This window comes from Vipera berus (genome assembly GCF_964194415.1).
Source record: "Vipera berus genome assembly, chromosome: 7".
Classification (NCBI taxonomy): Eukaryota; Metazoa; Chordata; class Lepidosauria; order Squamata; family Viperidae; genus Vipera; species Vipera berus.
Window position 1 is genome coordinate 79,228,377 of NC_138209.1, and position 17,102 is coordinate 79,245,478.

The window sequence follows — 17,102 nt, forward strand, 5'->3', positions numbered from 1 at the left end:
TCTGGACACAGAATATCTGGGGGTAACATTTCACCGGTGTGCAAATCCCTTCCCCGCCTTCCATTCCCTCACGGGAGAAAAGAAGTGAATGCATTTTTTAAATAATAATAATAATATCAAGAGTCTTTCTCCATTTCAAATCAGCAAAATAAAGCGTTATGCAGTTAGTCCTTGACTTACAACAGGTCATTTAGTGACTGTGTAAAGTTCCAACGGCACTGAAGAAGGTGACTTAAGCTGTTTTTACACTTACAACAGTTGCAGCATCCCCCTGGTCACACAATCAAAATCCGAACGCTTGGCAACAGACTCATATTTACGACGGTCGCAGTGTCCCCGGGGGGGTCAGGTGATCCCCTTTTGCAAGCTTCTGACAATGGGGAAAGCCAGATTCACTTAACAACCGGGTTACTAGCTTACCGGCTGCAGTGATTCACTTATTAACGGTGGCGAGAAGGGTCATAACACGAGGCAAAAACTCACTTAACAAATGCCTCGCTTAGCAACGGAAAATTTGGGACTCAGTTGTGGTCGTAAGTGGAGAATTACTGAGGATAAGGAGGGGGAAGGAGACGCTGTAGTTTTCGGAGAGGGGAAAAATCAGTCTTTCCTCTTGCGGAGAAGCCCAACTTTCCATTAGCCACAATACTCCAGCTTGCGGGCAACTGTCCTTCTCAAACGTCGTTTTGCTAGCAAAATATTATCCCCATCAGCTTTTCTCCTAACCCTAACCCTTCTGCTTGGGAATAAATAAAAATAAAACGAGCGTGAGTCCTTTTTCTCTCTCTCTCTCTCTGAAGCTCCGTTGCAATTATATTCACTTCTCCCTGGCTCATTTCCATAATGACTGTGAATTTTTTTTCTTTTCCTTTTTTAAATTAATAGTTACTTACAGGACACTGATTAGATCTGACTGGGGGGGGGGGTCACCGTAGTTGGAAACATCAAAACAAGGAGAAAGTGTCGGGGTTTGTTCCCCCAACTCGTTTTCACACACTTTAACGAAACGTTCAGAAATTAGGTGAAAACGAGCTGGGGGGAACAAACCACAGCCAAAGTCTAAAAGCCGGAGCTGCAAGTATTTTCTGTTATTTCAATTCAGTCGGAATAGAGCAGGAAGGGACCTCAGAGGTCTTCTAGTCCAGCCTCCTGAACAATGCCGTTTCAAAGAAAGAGTTGTATTCAAAGATCCGATAACCTTGAATTCCTTCAACTGCTCTTAACCTATAATTTATGGGGATGCACCTTCTCTGCCTACTCAGTTTTTCTGCTGAATGCCCCCTCTTCCCCCCTCCCCCCCCCCGTTTATCTGCTCTTCGGCTCTTTCCTGACTCTGCTGTTCTGCCTCAGCCATGCCTTGTGTGTGTTGAGCACCCTTCCTTTGTCTCCTCCATTTTCCTTGGGAAAGCTCAGGTCTGCCAAAGGCCGCATTTCCCTTTGAAATCCGCCAGGGTTTTCCGAAGGCGTTTTTGCTAAACCAAGTAGGAAGGGAAGGATGATAAGGGGAGGGAGGCTGAAATATGGGCAAAAACTCCCAAGCAGATGGGAAGGCCAAGGGTTAGGAACAATGAGAGTGGAAGGAGGCAGTGATCTGGAGAAGCAGCAAGAGCCTTCAGAAATATGGTAGCTCCCGACGTCAGAGCCTTGTGAAGCTGCTTGAACGCTCCGTGGTTTAAGCTAAGCCATGCTGGAAGGTCTGTGATAGCACTTAGCAATAGCACATAGAGGGAGGGAGGGAGGGAGGGAGGGAGGGAAGGAGGAAAAAAGGGAGAGAAAGAAAGAAGGAGGGGAGGGTGGGGGGGAGGAAGAATAGCAATAGCACTTAGGCTTATATACCGCCTCACAGTGCTTTACAGCCCTCTCTAAGCAGTTTACAGAGTCAGCCTCTTGCCCCCAACAATCTGGGTCCTCATTTTACCAAGCTTGGAAGAATGGAAGGCTGAGTTAATCTGGAGCTGGTCAGGATCAAACTGCTGACAGTGGGCAGAGTTTGGTTGCAATTCTGCATTGTAACCACCACACCACCTTCCTTCTGTGGTGGAAGGAAGGAAGGAAGGAAGGAAGGAAGGAAGGAAGGAAGGAAGGAAGGGAGGAAGGAAGGAAGGAAGGAAGGAAATGGGAGGGAGGAAGGAAGGAAGGAAGGAAGAGCAATAGCACTTACACTTATATACCGCTTCACAGTGCTTTATAGCCTTCTCTAAGCAGTTTACAGAGTCAGCCTCTTGCCCCCAACAATCTGGGTCCTCATTTTACCAAGCTTGGAAGAATGGAAGGCTGAGTTAATCTGGAGCTGGTCAGGATCAAACTGCTGGCAGTGGGCAGAGTTAGCCTGCCATCCTGGAAGGTCTGTGATAGCACTTAGCAATAGCACATAAAGGAAGGAAGGAAGGAAGGAAGGAAGGAAGGAAGGAAGGAAGGAAGGAAGGAAGGAAGGAAGGAAGGAAGGAGGGAGAAGGTAGATTTGGCTGGGGATGTCATTGTTATATCCTTTGGTTAGACGTCTTAGGATTTTAAAGTTAGTTTTCCTTCGCCTACACCATGCTTTGTATTCAATAAACCAATAAGATTTTTAAGAAATGAAAGAAATCTTGGACTTTATTTGGATATTTGAGCTGGAGACTGACACCCAACCCTCTCTTAAAAGCCATTGCTTGGTAAATTGAATTGACATGAATTAATCCAACATTAATTGGCTATGTCTGCTCATATTTTATCTGGTAATATGCGGACAATGAAGAATGAACATTTAAGCTGATCAGGGCACACTTGAATGGAGTAGTGGCTAATGAAGGTCCTTCTCTATGATGGGAGAAAATGTCCACTCTGCGATTTTGGCTATATTTCGGGTCTCGTTGTTCTACCACCAGCATTGCCGTCCTTCCAAAAATATGCCCGATACCAATCAGCCCGGCTTGTGCTTAAAAGTTTGAGTTCTTGTGATCCAGACATGGATTGTTCAATAACGTTCAAGCCTTTGTCCACCCTGGTTTTTGTAAAATGGTAGCAGTGGCTCCTTCAAAGACGTGGTATCAGCTAGAATCCAGAGGTTTATGAGCAGTCAATTGCAGAGACGAATCAATAGGGTCACATTGCCCATATGCAGAAGGAGTCCGTCTAGGTGAATAAAAGAATGAATATTGATATTTGTCTCCTGCTATTAAAATACAGATCTACCAGATAAGCAGAATCTTTTTTAATCTATTGGTTGCTGTATTAAGGTCAAGGTGGGGCCAAAACAGCAATTGTGGGATGTGTATGCGATTATTTTTAAAGTATTGCAACGTGAGGGGGCGGTTGTTGTCCAAAAATTAGTTCAGCCCAGCACAGAAGCCAACCAGAGCCAGACTTTTGCAAAAGGGTCCCAGTCCAATTTTGGAGCTGAGACCCTAACAACAGCACAGCGTGATTTTTTTTATATATACACTTGATTTCCAGAAATAGGGAACTAACATTTCACAAAACAATTCCTGTTTTTGGAGCCTCCCCTTGCTTTTACTCTACGTGTCCATTTGTCTATGGAGTTGCACCTTGTTCCAGCATACGTGTCAGTTTGCCCCTATAGGGTTATATCTTGCTTAAGCTTTATGTTTCCTTTGTCCCTACTTGGGTTTCTGCTGCTTGTCTTCGTGTTGCTAAATCTTGTAACTTCCTCTCTATTTCTAAGTATGTGTCATTATGTTTCCTTCGTCTCCATCTGACTCGTCGTACAGTTGCATTCTTCCAAATTTTTATTCCTTCCTAAGACGGGGGTGTATCGCTTCTTAATGGGGGACCCATCGCTGAGATTTTATTTACTGGTGTGGCCGTTGCTGAGAATTCTTGGAGGTGAACATTTCAGAGGCTCAAGGTTGGAGCAGAAGGGGTCCAAAAGAAGGTCTCCTGGAACTATTGGGTGTAGAACCACAGGATCTATTCTAGAGTAACAGCCCAACTTACTGGAACTGATGTTGCAAGTTGCAACTAGATATCCTTGCATCATGACTTGGTGAGTAGGCCAAATACTCCTCCTTTTCTCCTCCTTCTTTTCTTTCTTCCTTCTTCTTTTCTCCTCCTCCTCCTCTTCTTCTTCTCCTCCTCCTCCTCCTCCTCCTCCTCCTCTCCTTCTCCTTCTCCTCCTCCTCCTCCTCCTCCTCCTCCTCCTCCTCCTCCTCCTCCTCCTCCTCCTCCTCCTCCTTCCAGAACTTGTGAGAGTTCCATCATTTGAGGTCCCTTCCAACCCTATTATTCTACGTTCTTTCTCTTTCGTTGACTGGTGAAGCCCTACCCACTCATAAGCTTTCAATCCACAGGATGAATGGAGCCCTTTGGAAACCTGACTGAAACCCAAAGTCTAAAAAATTGAATTCTCATTTCTGTTAAAAAAAAATCTTCAAGTTTTCTCAGGGGCTAACTTTCTCATCAACTAAAGAAGGACATTCCCCACCCCCAATACATTTGAAGAAAACAGGCCCAGTGCTCTCTTGCTTCAATATGGGGCAGGACTCTGTCTTTCTCTTTCTTGAAGTGAATTCTCTGACTCCGACTTAACTCTGCAGTGATTTACTGTACTATTGAAAGTTGAGGCAGGAGAAGATGCAGGAATACAAAAGAGCTTTTAACAAGCTTTCATGAGATTGACAATAAGAGATGGGAACTCAGAAACAGGGAAATAATAAGCAATCAGGCTGTCAACAAACACAACCCTCAAAGAGATATTAAGTGTAAAAAAAAAGCATTTCGCAAACAAGGCTTTGATTTAACTGTTTGAAGCTTGGAGAGTTTATTTTTAGTAACAAACAATATTTTTTTTAGCAGAGATTGCCCTCATGTCTGGATACTGTCCCCCAGAAATTAAAATTGTTCCTTACATACCTGAGTTTATTTGCTAACCTGCGTGTTCATTCATTTGTTTGTATGATTGCTTATCTGTTTACTTATGTATTGGACCTATGGGCCCTCCAATTATAATAGATTGAGCAGTACATATTATTATTATTAATGGGGCTTATATATACCGGACACATCGGTTGGATAAAGAAATACCAACCTCTTATATTTAAGCCTGGCAGTTTCTCATAGTTGTTTGCCACTTGAGGTCCAATGTCCAGGTTGGCACAACTTATCTCTGGCCTGTTAGCACTGGGCAGTTCTCAATTTCATGCCATGTTTAACATTATTCAATTTTCTTTTTCAATTCAATTATTATCTTTATCCCTCAGCACCGATTCAAAGTAGATACTAAGGCTGTAGGTATCTCTAGATAGATTCAGCGTAGGCAGCTGTAAAGCACAATGACTTAAAAGTTGTAAACCACAATATCCCCCACCATCTTTGGAAAGCCACTTAGTCCTCATGCCACTGTGGCCCAGTCCTCAAATAATATAATAAACATTACAAATGGAATTAAAATAAATAAATAAAATAAATATTAAATGAACGGTTTTCGGATTGCAAATACAGATAATGTCCTTGTAGGACATTCAGAACAAGCAGCAGAACACCAGACATGTCTCTAGAATCACAAAACTGGGTCTGACTTACTTTGGCCATGTCATGTGGGGAAAGTCACTGGAGAAAGCAAATCTGTTGGCAAGAGTTAGCGGTAAAAGGAAATCAGGCCAACAAAGAATACGGTGTGGGTGGACACCATGAAAGCTGACCTCAGCCAGAGCTGAACTTCAAGAATTAACCAGAGGAACAACCTGCCTCCAGAAGTTGTGAGTGCTTCAACACTGGAAGTTTTTAAGAAGAGACTGGACAGCCATTTGTCTGAAATGGTATAGGGTTTCCTGCCTGAGCAAGGGGTTGGACTAGAAGACCTCCAAGGTCTCTTCCAACTATTCTATTCTATTCTATTCTATTCTATTCTATTCTATTCTATTCTATTCTATTCTATTCTATTCTATTCTATTCTATTCTATTCTATTCTATTCTATTCTATTCTATTCTATTCTATTCTATTCTATTCTATTCTATTCTATTCTATTCTATTTTCCAATATCTATTCTATTCTATTCTATTCTATTCTATTCTATTCTATTCTATTCTATTCTATTCTATTCTATTCTATTCTATTCTATTCTATTCTATTATTCTATTCTATTCTATTCTATTCTATTCTATTCTATTCTATTCTATTCTATTCTATTCTATTCTATTCTATTCTATTCTATTCTATTCTATTCTATTCTATTCTATTCTATTCTATTCTATTCTATTCTATTCCATTCCATTCCATTCCATTCCATTCCATTCTATTCTATTCCTATGAAAATCTGCTCCTTCATGGATTACTGCCTTGTCGTGGCGAAGGGGCTTGCGTAATTCAATGAAGCTATGAGCTATGCCGTGCAGGGCCACCCAAGACAGACAGGTCATAGCAGAGAGTTCTGACAAAACGTGATCCACTGGAGAAGGAAATGGCAACCCACTCCAGTATCTTTGCCATGAAAACCCTATGGACAGTACCAAAAGGCAAAACGATATGACGCTGGAAGATGAGCCCCTCAGGTCGGAAGGCGTCCAATATGCTACTGGGGAAGAGCAGAGGGCTAGTACTAGTAGCGCCAGAAAGAATGAAGCGACTGGGCCAAAGCCGAAAGGACGCTCAGCTGTGGATATGTCTGGTGGTGAAAGGAAAGTCCGATGCTGTAAAGATTTTTTCTCCATAGGAACCTGGAATGTAAGATCCATGAATCAAGGAAAGCTGGACGTGGTCAAACAAGAGATGACAAGACTAAACATTGACATCTTAGGTATCAGCGAACTAAAATGGACAGGAATGGGTGAATTTAATTCAGATGACCATCAGGTATACTACTGCGGGCAAGAATCCCTCAGAAGAAATGGAGTAGCCTTCATAGTCAATAAAAAAATAGGAAAAGCAATACTGGGATACAATCCTCAAAATGACAGAATGATCTCAGTTCGAATCCAAGGCAAACCATTCAATATCACAGTAGTCCAAGTCTATGCCCCAACCACCGGTGCTGAAGAGGATGAAATTGACCGGTTCTATGAAGCCCTACAGCACCTTATAGAACTAACACCCAGAAATGATGTCCTTATCATCATGGGGGATTGGAATGCTAAAGTAGGAAGCCAAAAGATAACTGGAATAACAGGCAAGTTTGGCCTTGGAGTACAAAATGAAGCAGGGCACAGGCTGATAGAATTTTGTCAAGAGAATACGATGGTCATAGCAAACACTCTTTTCCAACAACCCAAGAGACGGCTTTACACATGGACATCACCAGACGGTCAACACAGAAATCAGATTGACTATATGCTCTGCAGCCAAAGATGGAGAAGCTCTATACAGTCAGTAAAAACAAGACCAGGAGCTGACTGTGGCTCAGACCATGAGCTTCTTGTTGCAAAGTTTAGGCTTAAAATAAAGAAAGTAGGGAAAAGCGCTAGGCCAGTCAGGTATGAATTAAATCATATCCCTGTTGAATATACAATAGAGGTGACAAATAGATTTAAGGAATTAGATCTGATAGACAGAGTGCCTGAAGAACTATGGACAGAGGTTCGCAACATTGTACAACAGGTAGCAACCAAAACCATCCCAAAGAAAAAGAAATGCAAGAAAGCAAAATGGCTGTCTGAGGAAGCTTTGCAAATAGCTGAGGAAAGGAGAGAAGCGAAAGGCAAGGGAGAAAAAGAAAGATATGCCCAATTAAATGCAGAATTCCAAAGAATAGCTAGAAGAGATAAGAATGCCTTCTTAAATGAACAATGCAAAGAAATAGAAGAAAACAATAGACTAGGGAGGACCAGAGATCTTTTCAAGAAAATTGGAGAGATGAAAGGAACGTTTAATGCAAAAATGGGCATGATAAAGGACCAAAATGGCAGGGACCTAACAGAGGCAGAAGAGATTAAGAAGAGGTGGCAAAATTACACAGAAGAACTATACAAGAATGAGCTTAACGTCCCTGATAATCACAATGAGGTAGTCACTGACCTCGAGCCAGACATCCTAGAATGTGAAGTGAAGTGGGCCTTAGAAAAGCTGAGCAACAACAAAGCTAGTGGAGGTGACAGTATTCCAGCTGAGCTATTCAAAATCTTAAAAGACGATGCAGTAAAAGTGCTACACTCAATTTGCCAGCAAATTTGGAAAACTCAACAGTGGCCACAGGATTGGAAAAGATCAGTTTACATTCCAATTCCAAAGAAAGGCAGTGCCAAAGAATGTTCAAACTATCGCACCATTGCACTCATTTCTCATGCTAGTAAAGTTATGCTTAAAATTCTACAAGCTAGACTCCAGCAGCATGTGGATCGAGAACTACCAGAAGTACAGGCAGGATTTCGAAGAGGCAGAGGAACTAGAGATCAAATTGCTAACATACGCTGGATCATGGAGAAAGCTAGAGAGTTCCAGAAAAACATCTACTTCTGCTTCATCGACTATGCTAAAGCCTTTGATTGTGTGGATCATAACAAACTCTGGCAAGTCCTTTAAGAGATGGGCATACCAGACCATCTTATTTGTCTCTTGAGAAATCTATATGCGGGCCAAGAAGCAACAGTGAGAACTGGACACGGAACCACTGATTGGTTCAAAATTGGGAAAGGAGTCCGGCAAGGCTGTATACTGTCGCCCTGCCTATTTAACTTATATGCAGAGCACATCATGAGAAAGGCAGGGCTAGATGAATCAAAAGTTGGAATTAAGATTGCCGGAAGAAACATCAACAACCTAAGATATGCAGATGATACCACTCCAATGGCAGAAAGTGAAGAAGAACTAAAGAGCCTCTTGTTGCGGGTGAAGAAGGAGAGTGCAAAACTTGGGTTGAAACTAAACATTAAGAAAACCAAGATCATGGCATCCGGCCCTCTCAATTCCTGGCAAATAGATGGGGAAGAAATGGAGGTAGTGACAGATTTTATTTTCCTGGGCTCCAAGATCACTGCAGATGGGGACTGTAGCCAAGAAATTAAAAGACGCTTGCTCCTCGGGAGGAAAGCCATGGCAAATCTAGACAGCACACTAAAAAGCAGAGACATCACCCTGTCAACAAAAGTGCGTATAGTCAAGGCTATGGTCTTCCCAGTTGCAATGTATGGCAGTGAAAGCTGGACCATAAGAAAGGCTGAGCGCCAAAGAATTGAAGCCTTTGAACTATGGTGCTGGAGAAGACTCCTGCGAGTTCCTTGGACTGCAAGGCGATCAAACCGGTCAGTCCTAGAGGAGATCAACCCTGACTGCTCTTTAGAAGGCCAGATTCTGAAGCTAAAACTCAAATACTTTGGCCACCTAATGAGAAGGAAGGACTCACTGGAGAAGAGCCTCATGCTGGGAAAGGTTGAGGGCAAGAGAAGAAGGGGACGACAGAGAATGAGGTGGCTGGATGGAGTCACTGAAGCAGTAGGCGTGAGCTTAGATGGACTCCAGAAGATGGTAGAAGACAGGAAGGCCTGGAGGAACATTGTCCATAGGGTCGCGATGGGTCGGACACGACTTCGCAACTAACAACAACAATGAAAATCTGGTCCCTCCCCTAGGCGTTGGGGCTGATATGTTAGTCACTGAATTTCTGGCATGGAATAAATGGAAATATGATTTATTGGGAGGGTCAGTTTAATTTCTTTTTGAATTTCAATAGAATATGATCATTTGTGGGCATTTTTATGAAAAAGGCTTAAGGTTCAACCGATTGTATGAATGTTATTAATGATCAGAAGTGTGGTTTTGTTGGAACATTAATTCATTTCCAGAGAGAAAGATGAACATTTTTTTAAAAAAAAAAGATGACTGAATGGAACAGAACAAAATCCTATTTATTCCTATTTTTACCATTTTATTTTCCTAGAAGAACATACTGAATTAAGTATCGGAGTTGCATTGTTTGGCAAATTGATTAATACGTCTGACATCTACAGAACGTTATGAAGGGATTTGAGATCTTTGAGATATTGAATGTGACAAAACATGAAAATTATCCATGGGGAAGTGCGTAGTGATGAAAAGGCGGGTGGTGTTATCCCCTGCTTATAGCACAGCGACTGTCAGAAACAGCAGAACTGGTGACTTGAAAGCTTTATAGGCCGTATTCTCTGGAAAAACACCAACCTTTTATGCTTTTGCAATTATTAGAGAAAATATGACCACAGCACAAAGGCACAAAATGAGTGACATGGGAAAGAAAGGTAATAAACGACGTGGGAAATGAACAGAAAACGAAATTAATACAGCTGCTGGAGAGAAAGAACTATACCTTTTCAAATAGACTATTCTCCAAAGCACCTGAAAGCAGGACAAGAAGCAACGGATGGAAACTCATCAAGGAGAGAGGCAACCTGGAACTAAGGAGAAATTTCCTAACAGTTAGAACAATTAACCAGTGGAACAACCTGCCTCCAGAGGTGGTGAATGCTCCAACACTGGAAGTTTTTTAAAAGAGATTGGATGGCCATTTGTCTGAAATGATATGGGGTTTCCTGCCTGAGCAACGGGTTGGACTAGAAGACCTCCAAGGTCCCTTCTGTTAGTCTGTATTTTTTCAATCTAAGGCACAGGAAGCATTGCCCTTCCATGTTTCACTGTAATTTTAACCCTTCGGTTCATTGACTTCTTTCTCTCTTTCTGTCCTCTTAAATCTCCTTTTTTTTTTGCTCCTATTTCGAGAAGCAGTTTAGTCTTCCTTACAAATTGTAGAAATCACACAGCTAGCAGTTGGAGTTATTGTAGAAGCTCAATAGCTGAAGACGGATCTTGATGTCCCAAATGATCAAGCAACTATATAATGCTGACAGGCTTTCGCAAGGACAGCAAAAATTCTCAAAAACCAGCTGCTTATATTTCAGCAAGTTCACCCCCTTTATCTCTTTCCCCTGATCTCTCTCTGTCTCTCTCTCTCTCTCTCCTCCACCCACAATTTCAAGAACTAAACAGATTTTCAGGGGGGGGGGAGAAGGAGAAAGAAAGAAAAAAGCAGGAAACAAAATTGCTGAATTGCGTGTTGCATTTAAAATTCTTAACACCTTTGGAGTTTACATTTTAGGAGTCCAATATCTAAACAACACAACATACGTACACACTTCAAACCCAAGAATATACTAAGGCAGAAGCTTGTCCACTCCAAGGATAAAACACCCAGACACAAACTGAGCAATGTGGTGTATGCCATACAATGCAGTGAGCCATGTGCAGATCTTTACACTGGAGAAAAAACAAAAAACAACCACTTCACAAACGTAGGCCACAACACAGGAGAACAAACCCACCAGGACAAGAGTCAGCAGTCCATCTGCATTTAAAAAACAAACTCCAGTCTCTTTTGAAGACAGCAAAGTCCACATTTTGGACAGAGAGGACCGCTGGTTTGAAAGAGGGGGAGGGATACGACATCCTCTATCTCCAATCTACAACAAAGTCCTTTCAGCAGTTCCAAGAAGGCTCCATCTGCACTACTTGGGTGACCTTGAGGACACAGATAAACCTCCAGGTGGTGTCAACGACTCTTTAAAAGAAGGCAAATGACCAGCTGTCTGCAAGGTGTATAAATCCTTCCATTCCCCATTATCAAGTCAGAGCTGAAGAAGCTTCTTGGATGAGAAGCAAAACGTCTTCAAAGAAAAGACCAAGAAAGTCCAGTTGCCTCTTGAAAAACACCTTTGGGACACCTTAGGAGTTGTTTAATGAAAAGTAGGACTAGGGGTGAAATGATATCTGTATCTGAGGAGCTGCCACAAAGAAAAGGGAGCCAAGCTATTCTCCAAAGCACCTGAAGGCAGGACGAGAAGCAACAGATGGAAACTAATCCAGGAGAGAAGCAACCTAGAACTAAGGAGAAACTTCCTGACAGTGAGGACGATTAACCAGTGGAACAGCTTTGCCTTCAGAAGTTGTGGGTGCTCCAACACTGGAAGTTTTTAAGAAGAGACTGGACAACCATTTGTCTGAAATGTATAGGGGCTCCTGCATGAGCAGGGGGTTGGACTAGAAGACCTCCAAGGTCCCTTCTGTTGTTTCAAAGATTGGGGTTATCAAGATGTGTATCTTTGGCTTCCCTTCTATACAATTCCTACCCACCCACAATCCTAACAGAAGATCATGACATGGCCGATGTAAGTTAATTGCAGCTCAAATACTTCTTTGAACACCTGGATAGATTTCATGCATAGAATAAGACCAAATGCCCAGATTGGTAGAATTCTTTTGACTGGATCTAACCTTTCTTTTCTTTTCTTTTTTTTTAAAAAAGCTAACAGTGACTATCAGTGTCTCACAGATAGCGTCTGTGTCTGAGACCTGGCAATGGGCGATTTGCCAAAGATTCCAATTACTTGTCTTGAGAAACAAATTTTTCAGCTCGTAATGCTTGACTGTACTATAAATCAAATGCCATCTCCCTCTAAAAACTTCTTCTCTAACTTAGAATGTAAAATAGGATCCTGCTCAAGATACATACACTGTCAAAATTAAGTCAACCAGTAACTCAGACCGTTGCTTCCCAGGTTTAACAGAATTACAGAGGTGGAAGGGACCTTGGAGGTCTTCTGCTCAAGGAGGAACTTCAGTTTAAATGAAGACATCATTTATTGTTAGACCCTTACTACACTGGATTTTTTTTTATCAAAGAGTCACTTGTCTGAGATGGTATAGATTCTCCTGCTTGAGCAGGGGGCTGGACTAGAAGACCTCCAAGGTCCCTTCCATCTTCTCTTCTCTTCTCTTCTCTTCTCTTCTCTTCTCTTCTCTTCTCTTCTCTTCTCTTCTCTTCTCTTCTCTTCTCTTCTCTTCTCTTCTCTTCTCTTCTCTTCTCTTCTCTTCTCTTCTCTTCTCTTCCATTCAATTCCATTCTGTAATTCTATTCTATTCTATTCTATTCTATTCTATTCTATTCTATTCTATTCTATTCTATTCTATTCTATTCTATTCTATTCTATTCTATTCTATTCCTATTCCTATTCCTGTTCCATTCTATATATTCTATTCTATTCTATTCTATTCTATTCTATTCTATTCTATTCTATTCTATTCTATTCTATTCTATTCTATTCTATTCTATTCTATTCTATTCTATTCTATTCTATTCTATTCTATTCTATTCTATTCCAGTCCACTCCAGTGTAGTGCAGTCCAGTCCATTCTACAATTACAGGTACTGCCAGCTGTTTTAATGGTGAAGGTTTCTTTTAACATTGACTTCCTTGCTTTCACATAAGCAAAACTTGTAGAAGAAAGCAAAAAGGAGGCGTAGCAGTTATGTGTGTAACATACACAGGGCAAAATATCCACCGCTGTTTAGGAACCCAGTTAACAGAAATGAGCTTCAAGGCATGTTTCTGGATCCCCACATTCATTTGGGATTTGGAGTAAAGTTGACCCTTGACTGAAGAGGTTGGACCTGGTAGCCTAAATCTCTCCTTCCATCTCTCTAATTCATCACAGGGGTTACTTGACATACAGCAGTTTGTTTAGGGGCCGTTCAAAGTTACAACGGCACTGAAAAAAGAGACTTATGACCATTTTTCACACTTATGACCTTTGCTGCATCCCCCTGGCCACCTAATCAAAATCCAGAGGCTTGGCAACTGACTCGTACTTATGACGGTTGCAGTGTCCCAGGGTCACGTGATCCTCTTTTTGCGACCTTCGGATAAGGACAGTCAATGGGGGAAGCCAGATCCACTTAATGGCCATGTTGCTTTTGTTTATTTATTTATTAAATTGACATTGCTGTCTATTTCACACATGGGACCCTGGACACGCACAACTAAGCTAAAAATAAAAACAGAGTGGGAATGGCGTTGGGAGACCTGCAGCCCGGACAATGTTTCGGATCAATGAAATTTGAGTTCCTAAGAGGAGAGGTGGAAAAAGGATCTCCCTAGTTTTGGGGACAGTGAAAATGAGGGATGGGGTGGGAAAGATGCTTCTTTCAGACTTGCAAAATTTACAATCGGTGATGGGATTCAGCCAGTTCACACCACTTCGGCAGAGCCGGTAGCTAATTTTTTGTTGCCCAGGCCCAGAACGGACTTCCGGAAGCGGCATCCATGTAGAGAACTGGTTGTTCACCCGTTTGGATCCCACCACTGCTTACAATAAAGAGAGAGCCAGTGTTCCCGATAATGCTTCTTTTCTAGATCACCTCTCAAAGCTAACAAAGCTGGGTCTGTAAACCGCCGAGAATGTGCTGTAAAGTCTAAGTGCTATTGCTATAACGGTTAAAATACAGTTAGATCAGTTAGATGGTGAATAGTTTTCGGAGTTATTGGGGAGTGGGAATAGTGGGGATGGGGAAGTTCAAAGTTATATTCCTAGTGTTCCATTTCTCTTTTCCTTGTGATAAAATTTATGCCCATATCCTGATCAAACAACCTGCTCTAAGGACCATAGAATAATTAAAATATTAAATGTTTCAAGGCCTCCCAGACTTTTTTTTTATAGCACACCAGTGTTCTCTAGCACACGCTTTGGAAATAACCAATCTGAACCATCCCCCCTCTTTATAGCTTTGGAAATGCAACATCTCAGAGTCCTTTAGTTATAGACATTATTCCATTTCAGTTAGCTGGCTAATGTTTCTGAGAGTTAGGCCTTTGCCAATCTGCCTTTAAATTACAACATTTCTTTGTCACTCCGTCACTACCTGATCCAAAGAAAGTGATTTTGCACAAGGGCCAATCAGTAACCCCCCAAACAACTACACAATCATCTGTATTCAAAGATGGCAACCTGCACAAATCACAACTCCTAGATTGCTCCAGAACATCAAAGAAAGACTAGCCCCATTAAAGATTGTTGCACACCTCTGTGTGGTGACAGTTTGTTTTCAACCTCCCTAAGGATCAGTTTACAGATGTTTTCCTTGTAGCTGTCTTTGGGAACTCTGCAAGAGTTCTCTTCAGTTGCAATGCGATTTTCTGCAAAAATCCATTGAAAATTATGTTGGTTTGTCTGAAGACTATTACCGTTGCCTGGAGCTTGCGCAAGAGACAAGAGACAACGTAATGATCTGTGACTGCGTCCCCTCCACGTAGGCGGCAACCATCACTCAGTCTTGTGTGATCCTCAACTTCCAGATTCATTAAAGTCGGTGGGAGCCACCAAGCTGTGTGTGTCCCTGGGAAAATGGAGAGGTTAGTTAGTCTTTGTGAATGAGGAGCTGAGAGAAGGAATGAAATCAGGAACAGCTGCAGAAAAAGGCAAAATCTGGCCTTGGGGGCCACCGAGAGCCCGAAGAAAATAAAATGAAACATTTCCGGAGAAAACCATACGACAACGTACCATTTCTCACACAACGAAATGTCTTTTGCTTCGTCTTCCTGGCCCAATTATCTAAATCGCTTCCCCGTTTTCCACCGGCTTCGGAGGCATCAGTTCTCAGCACAACAACAACGGGAATATGCATGCCACCAAATTATAGGATCTTCTCGCTTTTCGAGCATCTCTGACAGTAATAAAGTGGCTCCTTAGAGTTTTGAAACTGTTCAAAAGAAAAGTTAAGCCATAATTACAGGCGGGGAGATGGGGGGGGGGAGTGAGTGAGTTTGAATTGTAGCAGTGACACCTGGACTGGGACTAGCACACACAAGGTTTATTTCTCACTGGGAAGTCAAGGGACTACATTTAATTCAGAATCATCACGTAAGTTGTTGCCTTCTATGAATACTGAAAGGAATATATATATATATATATATCAGCAGCAGCTTTGGAAGTAAGAAGGAAGACTTTCCCAAATGGCTTTGCTTGAATGGTGGAAGAAAGAACTTACAGATGTTTACAGAGGTTGACAGGGTGAATGTATGTGAAAAGCAAAGAGCAGGGGTCTTCAAACGTGGCCCTTTGATGACTTGTGGACTTCAACTCCCAGAATTCCTCAGCCAGGCATGCGTGCCTGGCTGAGGAATTCTGGGAGTTGAAGTCCACAAGTCATCAAAGGGCCACGTTTGAAGACCCCTGGCAAGGAGAGATGCTTGTGCCCAAGCTGGAAGAGATGATAGTGTTGCTATTGCAGCTGCTTAGTGTGTTTAATTCAACACAAAGCATTAAGTGGTGTTTCCCCCCCCCCGCCCCCAGCTCGTCTCCTTAGCTGGAAGGGTAAAAATGCGATAATGTCACCACATGCATTGGAGGCGGGATGAGAAATGTGCAGCTCACAAATTGCACACAGTCTTCATGCTAATTTCCAGTAGCCCAGAAACTAATATTATGGTTATTCAGTGACTCAGTTATTCACTGAGTTTCCTGAGACTGTAAATCTTCAGACTGGCCCTTTAGGAATAATTTCCCCTTCTGATTTGTGGGCACGTTCATGCATGAAAGGTACAGAGGGGGCGCTGTTTAACCAGATCCGAGCCTTCTTGGGCATCCTAAGTATTTGTATCCATTCCAAATAGTGCCCGGGATCCTGAAGCAGAATGATGCTGCTCAGAAGTACCAGACGATGGGACTTTTGATCTGAACCAATCCAGATTACAGAATAACAGTACAACAGATTAACAGAGTTGAAAAGGACCTTGCAGACCACCCCCACCACTCATACCGTTTCAGACAAATGGTTGCCCAGTTTCTTCTTAAAAACCTCCAGTATTGGAGCATCCACAACTTCTGGAGGCAACTTCTGTTCCACTGGTTAATTGTTGTCACTGTTAGGAAATTTCTCCTTTATTCCAGGTTGCTTCTCTCCTTGATCAGTTTCCATCCGTTGCTTCTTGTCCTGCCTTCAGGGGCTTTGGAGAATAGCTTGACTCCCTCTTCTTTGGGGCAGCCCCTGAGATATGCTGCTATCACGTCCCCCCTCGTCCTTCTCTTCATTAAACTAGACAGACCCAATTCCAGCAACCGTTCCTTATATGTTTTAGCCTCCAGTCCCCCCTAATCCTCTTTGTTGCTCTTCTCTGCACTCTTTCTAGAGTCTCAATGCCTTTTTTACATCGTGGTGACCAAAACGGGATGCAGTATTCCACGTGTGGCCTTACCAAGGTGTTGTAAAGCAGTATTAACACTTCACGTGATCTCAATTCTGCCCCTCTGTTAATGCAGCCTAGGACTGTGTTGGCTTTTTTTGGCTGCTGCTGTAGACACTCCTATTCAAGTGATTGTTCACTAGGACTTTTTAAAAATAATTTCAAAGGTGTAGCATATTTGGTTTTGG